We start from the raw sequence: 9,811 nt of genomic DNA, 5'->3' as shown, positions 1-9,811 counted from the left end.
TGCTTAGAGAGCGCTTTGTAGTGAATCAGAAGAGTCGACTCCCATTGAGCGAGAGCCGGCTCCTCACTTAATTTCCTTTTGCTGCTCAGCTGTCACACAGTGGCTCAGCTATGCTCCAATTCCCTCCATATTGTGGCCAATCACATGCGAGGATATAGGATAATATCATTATGTGAAAAACAGAGGGTGAGAGACGCGACAGTCAAGTGGAGCGTGTGTCTGTCTACTTAGTAAGTGAGGGAGACAGTAGACAGCGGTGAGGAGGGCTGTGCGAGTGCATTGCAAAAACAGATAAATATGCCTGACACCCGTAAACGAAGCAGCATCTGGCTGCAGTTTAAAGACTTTTTTGTCTCGGTCTCGTCTCGACTTTGTCTTGGTCTTGACTCTGTCTGTCTTGGTCTTGGTCTAGGCGGTCTTGACTACAAGTCTACTGAAAAGGCAAATTAAGCAAAATGGCCTCACTGTCATGTTCATGAAACCAGTTGGAGATGGCTTTTTTTAATGGACTATTACAAGATGGTAAACTGTGGCAATAAAAGCACCTACGCTAACTTTCAAACACTAACTACAATGAAAACACTCCTCATATCATTACACCAGCAGCAGCTGCCTGGACTGTTGACTCATGGCAGGTTGGGTCCATGATGTTCTTCTCTGAGCTCACCATCTGCACGCCTCAGGCCAAAGACAGATTTTTTTAATCCAAGCTTTTTCCACTCTTTAGCAGTTCAGTTTTTCAGAGCATGTGCACACGTTCTCCTCTAACCTCTCATCAACATCACTTATCCATGTGAAGAATTGCCGCTCACTGGATGTTTGACATTTTTAAGAGCTACCTATCACAGGGCGTGAGGTGAGGTATACCTCGAGCAAATCAACAGAAAGATGTACAGGCACACACTTTAAAAATAAATGCAGAATCCTAACATGCATGTTTTTGAACTGAGGAAGGAAGCTGGAGTAGCCAGGGAATCCACATAAACACAAGGAAACTTACAAATTCCACACAGAAAGGTAGGCTCAGATGCAGAACCTGTGGTTGTACTTTCTCCTTCGAGCTAGGAACAAAACATAACCGATGAGGCTTAAATTTAATAAGCTTCTGTTAGTAATGAGGGCGCAGATCCCATCATGTCTCCTGCCATCTCCACTCTCATCTCACTAGTTAACAATCTGTTTGCACGCAGGCATACTAGTAAGTTATTAGCATTGATTGCTCAGAGTGATTCTGGCTAAGCTTCACACGCTCAAATGGGCAGGACCGCTCACGACTGTGTTGTCTTTGAACATTTGGAGCTAACAGCACATGTTCTTCCCATCGTACGCTTAGTTATTAGACTGCCTAATAGCATGCACAAGTCTGTGCCCACTCGTTAAATGTCAACACATAACAGGAATTTTGAAGGTGCATCCCAGCTTTTCCACTTAGAAACCCACTAACAACTTTCAAAACACTTAATCTGTAAGACCAGTGTTACAGCAGCTCAGGCGATGAGTCAGCTAGTAGGTTTAGAGAAGACTGATCGACAACTAGAAAAATAAATACTCTGGTTACTGTAAAATACTGCCCACAAACAAGAAAACTAGAATATTTTGTTGTATAGTGTTATACAAGTACAATCCTGTAAAAAACTTAAGGCGGAAGGATCCATTGAAATGCATTAAAAAAACAAAACAATACATATGCACATTAAGTAAATAAATTAAGAAATAATAAAACGTATTAAAAGGGAACAGAAAACAGTGGAATACATACAAAATCCACTACACTGGGGTTACACTTAAATTTAACATGTATTGATTTGTGCGTTTGTGTGTGTGTGTGTGTGTGTGTGTGTGTGTGTGTGTGTGTGTGTGTGTGTGTGTGTTATTTACTAAACAGTTTTCTGTCTTATAGGGGAAAAAAAAGTTCCTCAGTCCCATATCTCCTACTACAGGACATCAGGTAAAACAGACTGCTGTGTGGCTGAGCTGGGTACTGCTTGACATGCTGGGGGATTCCTAAGGTACCACTGGGTGCACCATTATTGCACGCTGGGCAGCTTCCATCCGCCAATGTGCTGTGAGCCACACACTCAGGTTCTCTGTGGTGCCAGTTTTGAATGTTTATTAGTGTAGACCATGTGTGGTTATTGACAAAGTCAGAAACCCTCTTATTTTACGATTTGAACCAAACATTGAAGTTGCACTTTTACACCATGGATACCGTACAAGCTTTTAAAAGTACTAAGAGAAGCCTGTGTCTGTTCACAGGGGGCCTCTGACTTCCTTTTTTTATGCACCTTTTGCCTTATAATTTGTCCATCTATATGATTAAAAACATCTAAAAATGTATTTATAGCATTGACATCAGTGAAGTGACCCCTAAAATGTAAGTTTAAGACATCTGATTGACAAGTGTGACCACTGGGAAAAGTGTGATTATTTCACTCTGAGCACAAAAATCACACTTAAGATCACACCTTTCACTGTGGACTCTCTGACAGCACTGAGCAGTGCACGCAAGCACGTGGTAACACACTATGCTTCTTACCATACACTCGACTGGCTGACACAGGCACACATGATGACACTTTGCTGCAGCCTGTCAAAAACAAGATCAGGTTTATGAAACTGTCTGGCCTACGCTGGATTGAGCCTAATGAGTCTAATTAGTGCAAGGATTCATTGGAGACTGGCAAGTTTTTTGGAAACTGTTCCAACTGTTTCAATGACTCAAAACAAAATCATTCTTTTTTTTTTCCCTTTTTTTTCCCTGTCCCATTTGGATCTTTTGCCATCAGAATTATTGTCTAAAGGCGAAGAAAGATGCCCAACGGATTTACTTTACCAAATGGACCATCCCAGCCTTGCCGTAATGGTCTATTTGATTCACCTTTTATTGTTTATTTTATTTCATTTTCACTTGGTAAATACGGGACAGACTTGACTGGGGAAAAGAAAGGGGAGAAAGAAAGAGGGGAAAAAACAGCGGGGAAGAGAGACGGGGATAAAGGGCAAAAAACAAAAACCAACAAAATAAGCAGACAAAAAATCAATCACTTGGATCACCTGTTGAGAAAGAAAAAAGAGAAAACAAGCAGAAGAAAAAAAAGAGCAACATAATAAACAACATCATGATGATCTATGGGAATATAACAGTAAATACTAAGTATTAAACATTATTGTGCAGCACGTAAGATCGACAGCGCACAGTGTGCTTTGAGGTAGGAGCCAAAAAGGGTGTAGTTTTTGTGTATGAGCACCCGTGTGTACACATGAGCTTGTATTACAGTTTTTCTCCATTGGTTTGGCTCATTTCTTGAAACAGAAATTACATTCTCAAAATAACATGGACAAACCTCCAAACCTCTTGGCAAATGTTCACAACAGAATGGCATTTCTCATTCATTTTATCAAGTGGCAAATGCCTTAGTACATGTCTCAATTGTCTCAGTGCATCTTTGCAAATGATTAAGTACAAGTAGCCTACAGTTATACAGTTAGCCCACATTTAGCACAATTTCCAAATGAATAGATCTTGTAGATCTAAACTGATTAGTTGATTCTCAGTCTAATGATCATTCCCTCCAAAACATGTCAGCATGATTTCATTGTATAAGTACTCGCATGCACAACTGTCTGTTCAATTGTCAAAATTGGTCAAGAACATAATACCATGAATATCATATATGAATTTCTTTGAATATTTGATAAATTGATGACAGTCATTGACAGTCAGGTGAAACTAGACTAACGAAGGGGGAGCGTCACACACAGGTGTGTTCCATGATTGTGTGCTGCCAAACACAGATATATAGAGCTTGACCAGAGCCAGTCCGATCTTTGAACATGGATAGACAAGGCCAAGCAAACGGACAAGGGGAAGTTCTTCCTCAAGGAAGAGGAGGAAGAAGAAGAAGAAGAGGAGGAGGAGGACTGAGAATGCGTGGTGGAGGAATAGGGGGAAGAGGCCGCAAATAATGCCATCACATTGAGACAGATCTGTGATGCCATCCTTCAGGACAATCATATATTCCAGAATATAAACACAATAAGCATCTCCACAATAGACCGGGTTTTGAAGAAGCATCAGATGACAATGAAACAAATCTACAGGGTACCATTTGAGAGGAACTCTGACAGAGTGAAGGAGCTGCGCTACCAGTATGTAAATGTAAGTCAGTTACTGGTTGTCTCTCATTATAACCTTACCTGTAATCACAGTAAGCAGTAGTTCACTTATTTGGTTTCAATACCTCCTTTACCTGATTTCAGAATCAGTATTTGCTTCATCTGACTTTAAGAATTTCAACAGAAAACTGCAGTTTACTGTATGATACAATTCTCATTATAATCCTTATTTTGTTGTCTCCCAATCAAATCTATCTAATACTGTAGGTTTTACTGTAACATCTCAGTAAGTCATCAGTATTTCCCACTCCCCTTTCTATCAAATACCCCTGCAGTACTTCCTCATAGGCCTATCACTAGTTTAGAACCACTGGAGTAGTGGCCTGTAGTATATTGAACCTGTGGGGGAGAACATGTAATTGTCTAACTGTAGTATATGACTCTTCTGTATGACTGATTTTATATTGTTTACTCTATTTTAGAGAATAATGGCATTGGAAGGACATGGGACCCCTCACATCCTGGTGTTCGTGGATGAAGCTGGCTTCAACCTGGCCAAGGGCCGAAGACGTGGCCATAATATTATTGGCCACCGGGCCACAGTGGATGTCCCAGGTCAGCGAGGGGGCAATATAACTATGTGTGCTGCCATTTCTGAGAATGGTGTGGCCACTCACATCCCCAGTCTTGGCCCATACAACACACACAAGCTCCTCATCTTCTTGGATCGCCTTTATACCGATTTTATCCGTGAAAATGAGAGAGGTCTCATAGGGCCTCACCTACCCATTTATGTAATTGTGTGGGACAATGTCAATTTCCACCATAGCCCACTCATTATGGGCTGGTTTGCAACGCATCCAAGGATGGTCATGGGGTTCCTACCACCTTACTCTCCTTTCCTCAATCTGATAGAGGAGTCTTTCTCTGCTTGGAGTTGGAGAGTGTATGAGCATCATGCTCAGGATCAGCCGTCCCTGCTCCATGCTATGGACGCAGCGTGTGACGACATTACAGGAGATCAATGCAGGGGATGGTTGCGGCATGCACGCCGTTTCTTCCCTCGTTGCATCGCAAGAGAAAGTATCCGCTGTGATGTGGACGAGAATCTGTGGCCAGACGAACAAAAGCGTGTAAATAATCAGGAGGGTGAAGACAGTGGACAAGAGCGGGAGAATGAGTACAGCGACCACTGAATAAGTCCTTGTTTTTTGATTTTGTGTTCATACAATTTACTACTGTAATGTACATTTTCTTTTTACATATGTATGAAACTTTCTTTGCGTGTGAATAAAAAATGGTTATAATTTCCTTGGTAGTGTGAGTGCAATCTGTGATGTCAAACCTTGGAGGCTACTCTTTTCTGTTGTATATTGCACTATAAATGCATGCATAATAATCAAAACTAGAAACAGCCTTAACTGAACCAAGGATTCTATACATAGTATGCACTGTAATCCATTCCTGTTCATATATAGATAGATAGATAGATAGATAGATAGATAGATAGATAGATAGATAGATAGATAGATAGATAGATAGATAGATAGATAGATAGATAGATAGATAGATAGATAGATAGATAGATAGATAGATAGATAGATAGATAGATAGATAGATAGATAGATAGATAGATAGATAGATAGATTTACTGATTGATTTGCAACTTTGCAAGGTTAAGGTTGCCTGATCTAAATACTTAAATGCTGTAATATGATCAATAGTAAAGGCACTAATGGGTGCCCAAGTACTTTCCTGTCTTCATTTTGAGCACATTAACCATCCTTTTTTTGTAGAAACCGTTGCTCGGTAACTGTACTTGTATAGCAATTTCTTTGACATTTTGTTTACTAAGCGAATGGAATTCATGCACACTCACCAGCCACTTCATTAGGTACACCTTGTTAGTACTGGGTTGGACCCACTTTTGTTTTTAGAACCACTTAAATTCTCTGTGATTGAACAGATTGAACAATTTGCTGGAGACATTCATTAAAGATTCTGGTCCATATTGACATGATATCATTACACAGATCCTCCAGATGTGAATCTCCTATTCCACCACAGCTCAAAGGTGCACTATTGGATGAAATTCTGTTGACTGTGGAACTCATGTTCCAAAAAACATGCTTAAATGTTCTTATCATTATGAGATGATGTGTTATCCTGCTCGAAGCAGCCATCAGAAGATGGGTACACTGTGGTCACAAAGGGATGAAGAATGTCAGCAACAATATTCAGGTAGACTGTGGGGTTTAAGCTGATACTAAGGAGCATCTGTGTGTGACAAAAAGATACGCCCTAATCATACACTATTACACCACCAACACCAGCAGCCTGAACAGTTGATACAAGGCTGATGGCTCTATGATATCATGCTGTTTAGACCAAAGTTTGATCCTACAAGAAATTGAGACTCATCAGATCAGGCAACACTTTTATTGTCTAATTTTAATGAGTTTGTGTGAATTGCATCCTCAGTTTCCTGTTCTTCGCTGACAGGACTTGCACCTAGTGTTTTTCTGTTGATGTAGCCCATCTGCTGCAACATTCGACCTGTTCTCCATTCAAAGATGCTCTTCTGCATACTTTGGTTGTTACGACTGGTTATTTAAGTTACTGTCGTCTTCCTATCAGCCCAGAGCAGTCTGACCATTCTATGCTGACCTCTAACATCAACAAAACATTATCAGAGAACTGCCCCTCACTGGAATTTTTTTGTTTTCCAGACCATTCCCCGTAAACCTGTTGTGTGGGGAAAATCCCAGCACATTTCTGAAATACTCAGACCAGTGCGCATAGCACCAACAATCATGCCACGTTCAAAGTCTATTAAATCGCCTTTCTTCCCCATTCTGATGCTCAGTTCGAACTTCAGCAGGTCATCTTGACTATGTTTACAGTTGTAAATGCAGCGAGTTGCTGCCATGTGTTTGGCTGTTTAGATATTTGTGTTGTATAACTAAAGATACACCTTCATTGAGGATTGATCTGGAGAAATAACAATGAATTTTGGCACTGGAAACCATAGCTTCTTTGATAGTCATGACTGAAAGGTCCAAATCAGCTTTTTCATGGTCATTTGATGAGAGATATTTCTCTTTCTTGAACATTCTGACTGAGATCATGTGTATAATATATTCAAAGACTTGTCATCACCTTAAAGCAAGACCCATTCAGGACTGAATAAATGGTCATTTTACAGTGCACGAACATACTGGGGGCATAGTGCCACATGATGAATGAGGGAGGCGGCATTAACACTTAATGGAAATGCTGTGTGTGCTGTTATTTTTGCATAATAATTGCCAGGTGTGGTGAAGATAGGGATGTGGACAGTGACAGCAGCAGAACCAGAGAAACACATCTGGTTCAATCAGTTGAGAAATATGGAGGAGAAAGCAAAGAAATACATGACACAAAGGCAGTGAAGGGGAAAAACAACAACACAGATAGCTGCAGGCTGAGATGCTGCTCTATTCATTTTTAATGAATGGCTGGCTTTCTGCACACACTAACACAAAGTACTTTATTAGTACTAATGGAAAGATCTTATTTTAATAAAAGCATGTTGTGTTAGGTGATGTGTGAAGTGTGAGGCTGTGGAGTTTGAGGTATCACACCCACGTAAACACCAGCAGACCTTTTAACAGCTCAGGAGGATGAGGAGAAGAAAACGAACAGGTCAGAGTCTGTTAGGCATAAAAGACACGAAGAAGTTAGAGAGTAGTGATATCACTGTCCATTTCTATTGCCCTTATAATTTGTACAATTTTCTTTTAATTTGCAGATAAACAGTACAATGCTGTTGTTTCACTACATCAAGTTTTAATCTATTGAAATTCAAAATGTTTTTTAGATTGATGCACCGCTCTGGTTTGGTGTTTATATTGGGGTTATTTTTAAACCAGTAGGTTTAGGGGTCATCTTTAAACAAAGCTTTCCCAACATCAACACTTTTCTCCTCAAAGTTAGGATTCAGTGATGGACTGACTCAGGGTTTTTCCAGCTCAGAATAGGCCTGTAGAAGTTGACTAAGCAGTAAGCATTAAAAAGTCATAAAATAAAGGCAACTATTGTGTGTGTGTGTGTGTGTGTGTGTGTGTGTGTGTGTGTGTGTGTGTGTGTGTGTGTGTGTGTGTGTGTGTGTGTGTGTGTGTTAAATAAATCTCTGTGTTTCACTGTTATTTTGGAGATTTCTGTTCAATTGTGCACAATGCTTATGTAAGTGAGCCCCCCAGTGTGCCACGGCTGAAGCCGAACCGGGCAAAAGACTCAATATGCAGATGACACACAGGGGCACTGGTGAGCGTGATTAACGCAAAACCTTTATTCACAAGAACAAAGAAAATAGCAACTTAGACTGTGAACTGTGAACTACGTAGGATAATCTGTGGCTCTAACAGACAGTAGAAACTTGAATGGCTATAAATAACGTGAAGTAGTAGATTAAGATTAAGGATCAAGGGATGAACTGGTGTCTGGGCGTTCTTCTTTATGATTTGCTGTTAGAGAGCAGAATTAATTGTTTCAACAATTACAGCAAGTCTTCCAGGCCCTAAACTACCAAAGCTGCCCCAGACCATCACACTACCACCACCATGCTTGACTGTTGGTGTGATGTTTATCTGTGAAATGCTACGTTAGTCTTATGCCAGATGTAACGGGGGAAAAGGTTCAAGCTTTTCCACAGAATATTTTCTTGTCTTGGGGAACATCAAGATGTTTTGGGGCAAATATGAGACAAGCTGTTGTGTTCTTTTTGGTCAGCAATGGTTTTCTCCCTGGAACTCTCCCATGGCTGCCATTTTTGCCCGCTCTCTTTTTATTTTAGAATCATGAACTGTGACCTTAACTGAGGCAAGTGAGGCCAGAAGTTATTTAGATGTTGTTCTGGCCTCTTTTGTGACCTCCTGGATGAGTCATGAGTTTTCTCCATTTGTGGATAATGGCTCTCACCGTGATTCACTGGAGTTCTAAAGTATTTCAAATGGCTTTGTAACCATTTCCAGACCAATGGACGTCAATTACTTTGTTTCTCATCTGTTTTTCTAGATCGTGGCATATGGGGCCACATAGGTTTAGATAGCTTCATCATTTCAAAATTGCACTTACTCAGGTTATATTTGTCTCACAGGTGATCATGTGTCTTTCCTCCAGTGGCAAGCAACCTCCCACTCCTAAATCACATGGAACAATTTCGGTGTAAATGCACCTGAAGCAGACTATTTGCTGCAGTGTCATGGACATACACGTTTTAATTCTGCATGCATATGTAAAGTGCTTAACAAATTTATTAGACTGCCACCCAGTGTTAGGGCTTACGCCACAGCTGCCCTGAATTAATAGTACTGGTAATTACCCAAATCAAGGCTAATGGCTAATGGTTAACCCACCAGTATGCACAAGCTCTTGAATTAAAGTAATATTTTTAATTATAAAAAATATATATTGTTTTTATCCACGAATTTTCAAATTTACTGTCTTGCAAAAAACAATTAAGAAAAAAGAAAATCGAATTTTATTTTTTTTTAAAGATGTCCACTTACACTTAATATCACCACAGTCACATGAAGAGCTGAACAGAAAAAAAAATAGTTCACGTGGATGAATGTTATGCTTGATTAATTTCTGACTTCTTAAAGTCCAGTGTGGGTTGAAAAATGTAAATGCAGTTTTTTTTTAACTGCCAAAC

Source organism: Rhamphochromis sp. 'chilingali' (genome assembly GCF_963969265.1).
Source record: "Rhamphochromis sp. 'chilingali' genome assembly, chromosome: 10".
NCBI lineage: Eukaryota > Metazoa > Chordata > Actinopteri > Cichliformes > Cichlidae > Rhamphochromis > Rhamphochromis sp. 'chilingali'.
This window is presented reverse-complemented; position numbering follows the sequence as displayed.